This window comes from Neofelis nebulosa, chromosome 9 (assembly GCF_028018385.1).
Source record: "Neofelis nebulosa isolate mNeoNeb1 chromosome 9, mNeoNeb1.pri, whole genome shotgun sequence".
Taxonomy (NCBI): Eukaryota; Metazoa; Chordata; class Mammalia; order Carnivora; family Felidae; genus Neofelis; species Neofelis nebulosa.
In genome coordinates this window covers 110,242,044-110,251,093 of record NC_080790.1, presented here as the reverse complement: position 1 = coordinate 110,251,093, position 9,050 = coordinate 110,242,044, and the positions used below count along the sequence as shown (strand labels likewise).

The 9,050-nt window shown below is 44.6% G+C and overlaps 1 pseudogene; it reads right to left on the bottom strand.

The window, feature by feature from the left end:
* Positions 1–6,999: 6,999 nt before the first annotated feature.
* On the bottom strand, positions 7,000–7,806 carry LOC131486245 (large ribosomal subunit protein uL16-like; annotated as a pseudogene).
* Between the last annotated feature and the right edge of the window lie 1,244 nt (positions 7,807–9,050).

The window sequence follows — 9,050 nt, the reverse complement described above, 5'->3', positions numbered from 1 at the left end:
CGAGAATGTTGGTATTTGGTTGTCCCATCCATCTCTGCGATACAGATAAGCTATGCAGAAAGGGCTAGAACGTTACCCGGTCAGCCAGCCCATGGTGTCTAAAACACCAACGCAATGAAAGGTGGCGAGAACTCGAACACCGAAGAACACTTACACGTGTTTGGCAAAAGCGTCAGTTGGCCCCGAAAACCCTCTCCTCCGTATTTGCAAGATGTGAAATGCTCACACCTGTGCACAAAGACCTGCAAATGTTCATTTCAGCTTTTCTTTTGTGACAGCCAAAAATTGAAAACACCCTAATTGTTACTCGGTGGGCGAACTAACAAATACATTTCACGATATGCCATCAAAGGAACACGACACAGCTATTAAAACGAGTGAACTCAGCTGTGGTAAGTCAACACGCATCAGCCTGTGAGACTCAGGGCTAAGTTACAGAGGCGAGTTGCAGAAAGATACGTAGAGTGTGGTAGCATTTGTGTACAATCAAATGTCCATGAAATGATTGTGTGTTTGTGCATTCCTACCTTTGTAATAAAGGCGTAAATAGAATACAGGGGAGGAAACACCAACTTCATGGCAGCAGCTCGCCCCAGGAAAGAAAAGAGAACCGAAGTGGGAGGAAGAAACTATACCTTTTCTGTGTTAAGGACAAAAAGGAAGAAAAAAAAAGGATCTGCAGCGAATTTGTCAAAACGCTAACATTTGTTATATCTGAGCTGTACATTCCTAAGTGCTGCATTATTTTTATACTTCTTTGGAGATTTAAAATACTTCATAAACTAAAAATCAAGGGAAGAAATGTGACATTTCTTGCAAAGTAGGACTGCTCAGTCTTTCATGGGCGCACAAATCCTCCTCCCCCGGATCCTGCTAAAATGCAGATGATGAACCATCGGGGCCTGGGGTGAGGCCTGAGGCTCTGCATTCCTAACAAGCTCCGGTAATGGGGTGTTGCTGGTCAAGGGCCCCACTTTGAGAAGCAGTGTTCTAGAAAATTCTGCTCCAGGTCTCCCTAGGTGGGAGCGAGGGGCCCAGCCCTGAGATCAGAGGCTGCAGATGCAGAGGGTGCCTGAGGCCTTCCTGCCTATTTTAGGATGAGCTAGAAGCTTGATGTGTCCTAAAAACCCTCTTTCAGTCTCTCCACAGCTGCCTCCAGTGAGATTTTTCCACACTGCCTCCTTTTCAACCTCCTTGCTGATTATTTTTTCATGCACGGGTTTGGCTTCAGTTTCTTTTACATCTTTGTAAACCCCCCTTTCATTGTGCATTAGCTTTGTGTTTCTCCCTTGATTGTTCTTTTTAAAACTCCTAATCTTACTTTGCAGGATTTTAAGCTGTAGTCTTACCCTGCTTTGTCTTCTTCCTTGGCCTTAAATTTGCCTTCCATTTTAAACCATCACTGTTTCTTTGATCTACTTTATCCCTTTATTTTCACTGGCTCTCTATCGCCCACTCCCAGCTTTATTTTTCCCGTTCTAATTTTCAGTTTCCCTTTTCTTTGTAGCTCTTCTGATTTAATCCTCGTTTTTTTTTTTTTTTTAATGCCCACCAACTGGTGCCCCACTGAGGCCGTGCCGTGTGCTGGTGACAGCCTGAATTCAATCTCCGCCTCCCTCCCCGTGGCCGCGAAGTGTTGGACCAGTAGCTGAACTTCTCTGTGCCTGTTTCCTCATACGCAAAATAAGACTGAGAACACACTTACCTTTAGGGCTATAGGGAGATTGAAACGTGTTAATACATTAGGACAGTGCCTTACTCAAGATAAACACTTACAGACATGTTACCGCCTATTCGCATTTATATAGTATGGTATTCAGCCTCCAAGATGGTCCCCAATGACCCTTACTCCCGGTATTCCCTGTGTGGGAATACCACTCCCTGTGTGGTCCCCTTCCTAGCGAATGGAGTGGGCAGTGAGCTGTGTAACAAATAGGACATTATAGAAATGGGGGTGGACGGCTTCTGCGGCTTGGCTTATGTCATCGTGGACATCTTGTGTCACTCATTCTGGAGGAAGCTGGCTGCCACGTCCTGAGGGAACGAGGCCTTGTGCCAATGGCCCTGTGAGCCATGAAATGGATTCTCCTGCTCTGTTAAGACTTCAGAGGGCCGCAACCCCTGAGAGACTGAGACAGAAATGCCCAGCTAAGCTGAACCCAAATCCTGAACCCACGCATGAAACTATGTGAGATAATGAATGTTTTGTTTTCAAGTTTTTTAACATTTATTCATTTTTGAGAGACAGAGACTTGAGAGACGACAGAGCATGAGTGGGGGAGGGGCAGAGAGAGAGGGAGACAGAATCCGAAGTAGGCTCCAGGCTCTGAGCTGTCAGCACAGAGCGCCACACGGGACTCGAACCCACGGACCACGAGATCATGACCTAAGCTGAAGTCAGATGCTTAACCGACTAAACCACCCAGGCTCCCCGAGATAATATTTATAGTAGTGTTAAGCTGCTAAATTTTGAGGTAATTTATTGTGTATTAATAGATAACCGGGGCACCTGGGTGGCTCAGTTGGTTAAGCATCCGACTTCAGCTCAGGTCACGATCTCGCAGTCCGTGAGTTCGAGCCCCGCGTCGGGCTCTGGGCTGATGGCCCAGAGCCTGGAACCTGCTTCCGATTCTGTGTCTCCCTCTCTCTGCCCCTCCCCCGTTCATGCTCTGTCTCTCTGTCTCAAAAATAAATAAACGTTAAAAACAAATTAAAAAGAAAAAATAGATAACCAATACACGTAGCTTTCGAATTTTCTCATTCCATTCATTTTTTTAAATTTATGTAATCCCTCAACTTTCATCATGATTTGAACCCCCTTTTCTTTTCAGGACTTACTTTCACAATGACTGGAAGAGACTGAGGCACAGAGACTTCTTTAGTCCCAGCTTCCCTGTGGCTCCCCGAACTCGACAGCCCTGAAAGATTCTCAGGTCTCTCAGAAGATGGAAAAATGACCACTTCAGTTCTCCATAGGACCACAGACCCCAACACACACATTTGTTTTGCTAGAACGGTGTTGGGGGCTTCTACCCCACAAGCATCATGTGAAAAACTACACGTCATGAAATCATGGGCTTGGATTGGGGAGGCCGGTGATAAGAGTCCATATGGGCTGGAGAGGAGCCAGGCAGCTTGGGGCCTCAGCTCAGATGTCTCTGGGAGGGAGGCCAGGGGTTTGGGGTCACATCCTGGGAGGGTCCATGGAGGAGCTGGCCTCAGGAGCTTAAAACAGACTCCTTGTTCCCTTTTGTAACCTCGGCTGCCAGACCGGACCAGTTTAGCAAGGGTGGGCACAGCCTCGCCTTTTAGATTATGGGCCATCTTTCCACCCAGAGGAATCTTGAGGCAGGGATCATGGCAGGTCACATGGTATGTGATCCCTGGCAGCACAGCACCGTGATAAGGGGCACCTGCTCTGGAGTTCAAGTAGAGACCCTATCACTTTTGATCTGTGTGTCCTTGGCAGGTACTTAACCTCTTTGTGACTCATTGGCCCCTCTATATATGGGAAAGCGATAGATCAGTCTCATCAGGTTGCCATGTGAGGTTTCAAGGATGTAGAATGGGGCCTGGCTCAGTATAAGCACTCAGTCAATGTTAGCTCTTCATTACTCAAACTCGGAGGCACATTAAAAGCACCTGCAGATGGTTAAAAACTCTCCAGGCTCAGGCCACACTTACATCAGAATCCCTGGGTGGGGATTTTAAAGCTCCAGGGTGATCCCATTGAGAAGACAGAGCCCGAAAATAAACTCTCACATATATAGTCAAAGGTTTTGGTTTTTGTTTTTAATGTTTTATTGTTGAGAGAGACAGAGAGACAGAGCACAAGTGGGAGAAGAGCAGAGAGAGAGAGAGAGAGAGAGAAGGAGACACAGAGTCCGAAGCAGGCTCCAGACTCTGAGCTGTCGGCACAGAGCCCGACATGGGGCTGGAACTCACAAGCTGTGAGATCATGTCCTGAGCTGAAGTCGGACGCTCAACCGACTGAGCCACTCAGGCACCCCTCAAATGTTTTTTTCTTTCCCTAAGTTTATTTATTTATTTTGAGAGCAAGAGAGAAGGAGGGGCAGAGAGAGGAAGAGAGAGCATCCCAATCAGGCTTTTCAATGCAGGGTTTGAACTCACGACCTGTGAGATCATGACCTGAGCTGAAACCAAGAGTTGAACACTCAACCAAGTGAGCCACCCAGGCACCCCTAGAGTCAAATAATTTTGACAAAGGTGCAAAGACTATTAAATGGGGGAAAGGAGAGTCTTTTTAAAATATGGTGCTGGGATCGGGTGCCTGGGTGGCTTAGTCGGTTAAGCATCTGACTTTAGCTCAGGTCATGATCTCCCAGTTCATGAGTTCAAGCCCCATGTCAGGCTTTGTACTGACAGCTCAGAGCCTGGAACCTGCTTTGGATTCTGTGTCTCCCTCTCTCTCTGCCTCTCCCCCACTCACGCTCTGTCTCTCTCTCTCTCTCAAACTGAAATAAACGTGAAAAAAAAAATTTTAAGTATGGTGCTAGGAAAATTGGATAGTCACATGCCAAAAAATGAAGTTAGACCCTTACCTAACACCATGTACAAAAAATTAATTCAAAATGGATTGGAGACCCAAATATAAGAGCTAAGACTATAATATTCTTCATAGAAAACATAGGAGGAAAGCGTCATGATATTGGATTTGGTAATGGTTTCTTGGATATGACACCAAAGGCACAGGCAGGAAAAGGAAAAATAGATAAATTTGGACCTCATCAAAATTAAATTTTGTGCAATATAGGACACTGTCAACAGAGGGAAAAGTTAACCCACAGAATGGGAGAAAATATTTGAAAATCACATATATGAAAAAGATTAATATCCAGAATGTATAGCAAACAACTCTACAACACAAAAACAACCATGATTCAAATACAGACAAGGGACTCGAACGGACATTTCTCCAAGAAAAATATACAAATGAGCGTTAAGTGAAGCACATGAAAAGATCCTCCACATCACTAGGCACTAGCGAAATGAAAATTAAACCACAGTGAGATACAACTTCCCACCCATTAGGATGGCTATACTTAAAAAGAAAACAAAACAGAAAACAAGTGTCGGTGAGAATGTGGTGAAATTTGAACCCCTGTGCATTATTGATGGACATGTAAAATGGGGCAGCCGTCACAGAAAACATTATATCGGTTCCTCAGAAAACTAAAACATAAAATTACCATAGGATCCAGCCATTTCATGTCAGGCTGTATAACCAAAATAATTGAAAACAGGGTCTTGAAGAGATATCACACCCATGTTCATAGCAGCATTATTCGTAATAGCTAAAACAGAAATGAAGTAGAGGCCACCCAAGGGTCCAAGAGATGAATAAACAGACTGGAAAAATGGAATATTATTGAGCCTTAAAAAGGAAGCCAATTCTGTGACATGCTGGAACACAGATGAACTTGAGGACATTATGCTAAGAGAAACAAGCCAACGACAGGACAGATACTGTACGTTCCTACTTTTTCGAGGTGCCTACGGTAGTCAAATTCATCATAGAATGGTGGTTGCCGGGGTCTGAGGGGAGGAGGGAATGGGGAGTTGTTGTTAAACAGGTATAGACTTCCAGTTTTGTCAAATAAAAAGAATTTTGGAGGGGCACCTGGGTGGCTCAGTCGGTTGAGCGTCCGACTTCGGCTCAGGTCACGATCTCGCAGTCCGTGAGTTTGAGCCCCGCGTCCGGCTCTGTGCTGACGGCTCAGAGCCTGGAGCCTGTTTCACATTCTGTGTCTCCCTCTCTCTCTGACCCTCCCCATTCATGCTCTGTCTCAAAAATAAATAAACGTTAAGAAAATTAAAAAAAAAAAGAATTTTGGAGGTTAGATACACAATAATGTGAGTGTGTTTAACATTAGTAAACTATACGCTTAAAATGGTAAGTTAGTAAATTTTATGTATACTTTTTCCACAATTTTTAACCAATCAACCCTAGAGAGAACATGTAATATGCTGAAAATTGATTTTTGGTAAATTATGTGAAAGGAGAAATTAAATATATCCTCCTAATTACTAATCGGTTATCCTAATATGATTTACTGAACAGTTCTTCCCTGTTCTTTTGTGTTATTTTGTGGAACGTGTTATTTCCTTAATTTTTAAAGATTCTGTGAATCTGTGGGTTCTTTTATAAGCCCCCAGTATTTAAAATCCTTTAAGGCTTAAAATCTTGGATATTTGTGTGATCGTTCCTTAATGATACACCTGCCAGAGACTTGTCTGTTCCATTAATCTTTTCAAATGATTATTTTTTAATGTTTATTTCTTTTTGAGAGAGAGAGAGAGAGAGAGAGACAGAGACAGACCGTGAGTGGGGGAGGGGCGGAGAGAGAGGGAGGCACAGAATCTGAAACAGGCTCCAGGCTCTGAGCTGTCATCACAGAGCCCAACGAGGGGCTTGAACTCACGGACCGCGATATGACCTGAGCCGAAGTCGGATGCTCAACCGACTAAGCCACCCAGACGCCCCCAAATAATTCTTTTTTTAAAGTTTATTTATTCAGTTTTTAGTAATCTCAACACCCCACGTGGCGCTCAAACTCACCACCCTGAGATGAAGAGTCACACATTCTTCTCAATGAGCCACCCAGGTGCCCCTCAAATAATTCATGTTTTTAGTTTAACAATCTTCATTTTTAAAAATTTTATTTTGGGGCGCCTGGGTGGCGCAGTCGGTTAAGCGTCCGACTTCAGCCAGGTCACGATCTCGCGGTCCGTGAGTTCGAGCCCCGCGTCAGGCTCTGGGCTGATGGCTCCGAGCCTGGAGCCTGTTTCCGATTCTGTGTCTCCCTCTCTCTCTGCCCCTCCCCCGTTCATGCTCTGTCTCTCTCTGTCCAAAAATAAATAAAAAACGTTGAAAAAAAAAAATTAAAAAAAAAAATAAATTAAAAAAATAAATAAAAATTTTATTTTATTTTTTTTAATTTTTAACGTTTATTTAGTTTAGAGAGAGACAGAGACAGAGAGTGAGTGGGGGGAGAGGCAGAGAGAGAGGGAGACACAGAATCTGAGGCAGGATCCAGACTCTGAGCCGTCAGCACAGAGCCCGATGGGGGGTTTGAGGACCTCGCTGAACTAAGCCACCCAGGCACCCCTAAAAAAAAATTTTTTTTTAGAGAGGAAGCAGGATTCATCAGTGGGCATGAATAGAGAGGGGCAGTGCTGAGGTTCCCATGAGTGCAGAGCCCGCCATTTGTCCAAGGGGCCACGATCAGGGATCTATTTGACCCCACAGCCGTCTGTGATGAGTTGCTTTTCAGTCACCATGTCTTCAAATTCATCGGCGTTAAACTCGGGAATGCCCCACTTCTTGGAAACGTGGATCTTCGGACGGCCAGGGAACTTGAACTTGGCCCTATGTAGGGCCTCAGTCACCCGCTCCTTGTTTTGCAACTTGGTACGGATGGACACGATGACTTACTTGGCCAGTGTGGACCCCGGCCACTGTGCCCTGGGACTTTCCAAGGCACCTGCGTCCCTGTCCGGAGCCTGTCAGCTCCAGCACAGAAACGTCTTGTGGATACGGATGACGTGGAAGGGGTGGAGCCGACCCCCCATGTGAAAACCACCTTTGCCACAACCTTTCACCGTGTACTTGTTGGCACAAATGCGGGCAGCCTCCAGGGCTTCAGAGGGGAGCTGCTCATATTCATCTGACACCACGTGGTCACATGGCGGGAACTCGTCCCCTTTTGCCTTCTTGCGCCCCAGGTCAAAGATGCGGATCTTAGCGTCAGGGACACCTCTGCAGAAGCGAGACTTCTTTAGGAATAAACATGCCAATATTAATATAGATTCTTATTTTTCTATTTTAATCCCTAAGATAGCATACTGTAATACAGTTCGGCGATTTCCTTCTTTCGTGTAACAATGGATCTTGACAGTCTTTCCATGTCACTCCTGAGAAAACTTCCATGTTCTTTTTAAGAACATAATTGCATAGTGTTTCACTGTATGTTAGGTATGGTGTATTTTTGAGCTCTGGCGTGTCTGAGAATAAGCTTCTTTTCCCCTCATACGTGTAAAATCCTTGGGTCCCAGGGTATTCCTCTTTAAAACCTCGCAGATGCTGTGATCAACACCAGGGTGATGTTTGTTTCTTTGTTGGTATCTCCATCTTTTCTATCTGCATCCTATCTTTTTCCTCAAAGTTTAGGTACTTTAATGGGATGTCCTTAGATCTTTTGTTGATTCTATTCCGAAGACAGTAAGCTCTTTTATCTGCATATTTTTAAATCTCAGGATAATTTTATTCTCACATAACTTCAATTATTAGGTCTAATTCACATGTTCTGCTCTCCTCTTCAGAAATACTAATCATATTCATACTAGCACATCATACTAGGGTTTGGGGGTTCCTATTTCAGAAAACCAGATTATCAATGGCTTAAATAAAATAGAGGTTTATTTTTTTCACATAAAGAAAAGTCCAGGGATAAGCAGTTGCTAGTCTTGGTTCAGTATTTTAAGGATGTTGGAATCTAAAGCCCTGATTCCCTTGACCTTTTCCCTCATGGTCAAAATATGGCTGCTCCAGCACCAGCCATCACATCCCTGATCCAGTGAGAAGAAAGGTGAAAGAAGCCAGGAGGAGGAAAGGATGGTACCTGTATCAGGAAACCAAGGGGCCCCTGACAGGCTCAAAGAGTATGTGACTCTTGATCTTAGGGCTGTGAGTTTGAGTCCCACCTTGGGTGTAGAGATTACTTTCAAAAAAAAAAAAAAAGCAAAACTGTCCCGGCAAACTTCAGCAGAGTTTAGCTTACTATCTCCTGGGCAGAACTGTGTCACAAATCCACATTTGAAGAATTTTTTTAATATTTATTTTTCTTTTGCGGGGGGTGGAGGGGCAGAGAGCAAGGGAGACACAGAATCTGAAGCAGGCTGCAGGCTTCAGGCTCCAAGCTGTCAGCACAGAGCCTGATGCGGGGCTCGAACTCATGAACCCCAAGATCATGACCTGAGCCAAAGTCAGATGCTTAACTGACTGAACCACCCAGGTGCCCCTGGTGAAT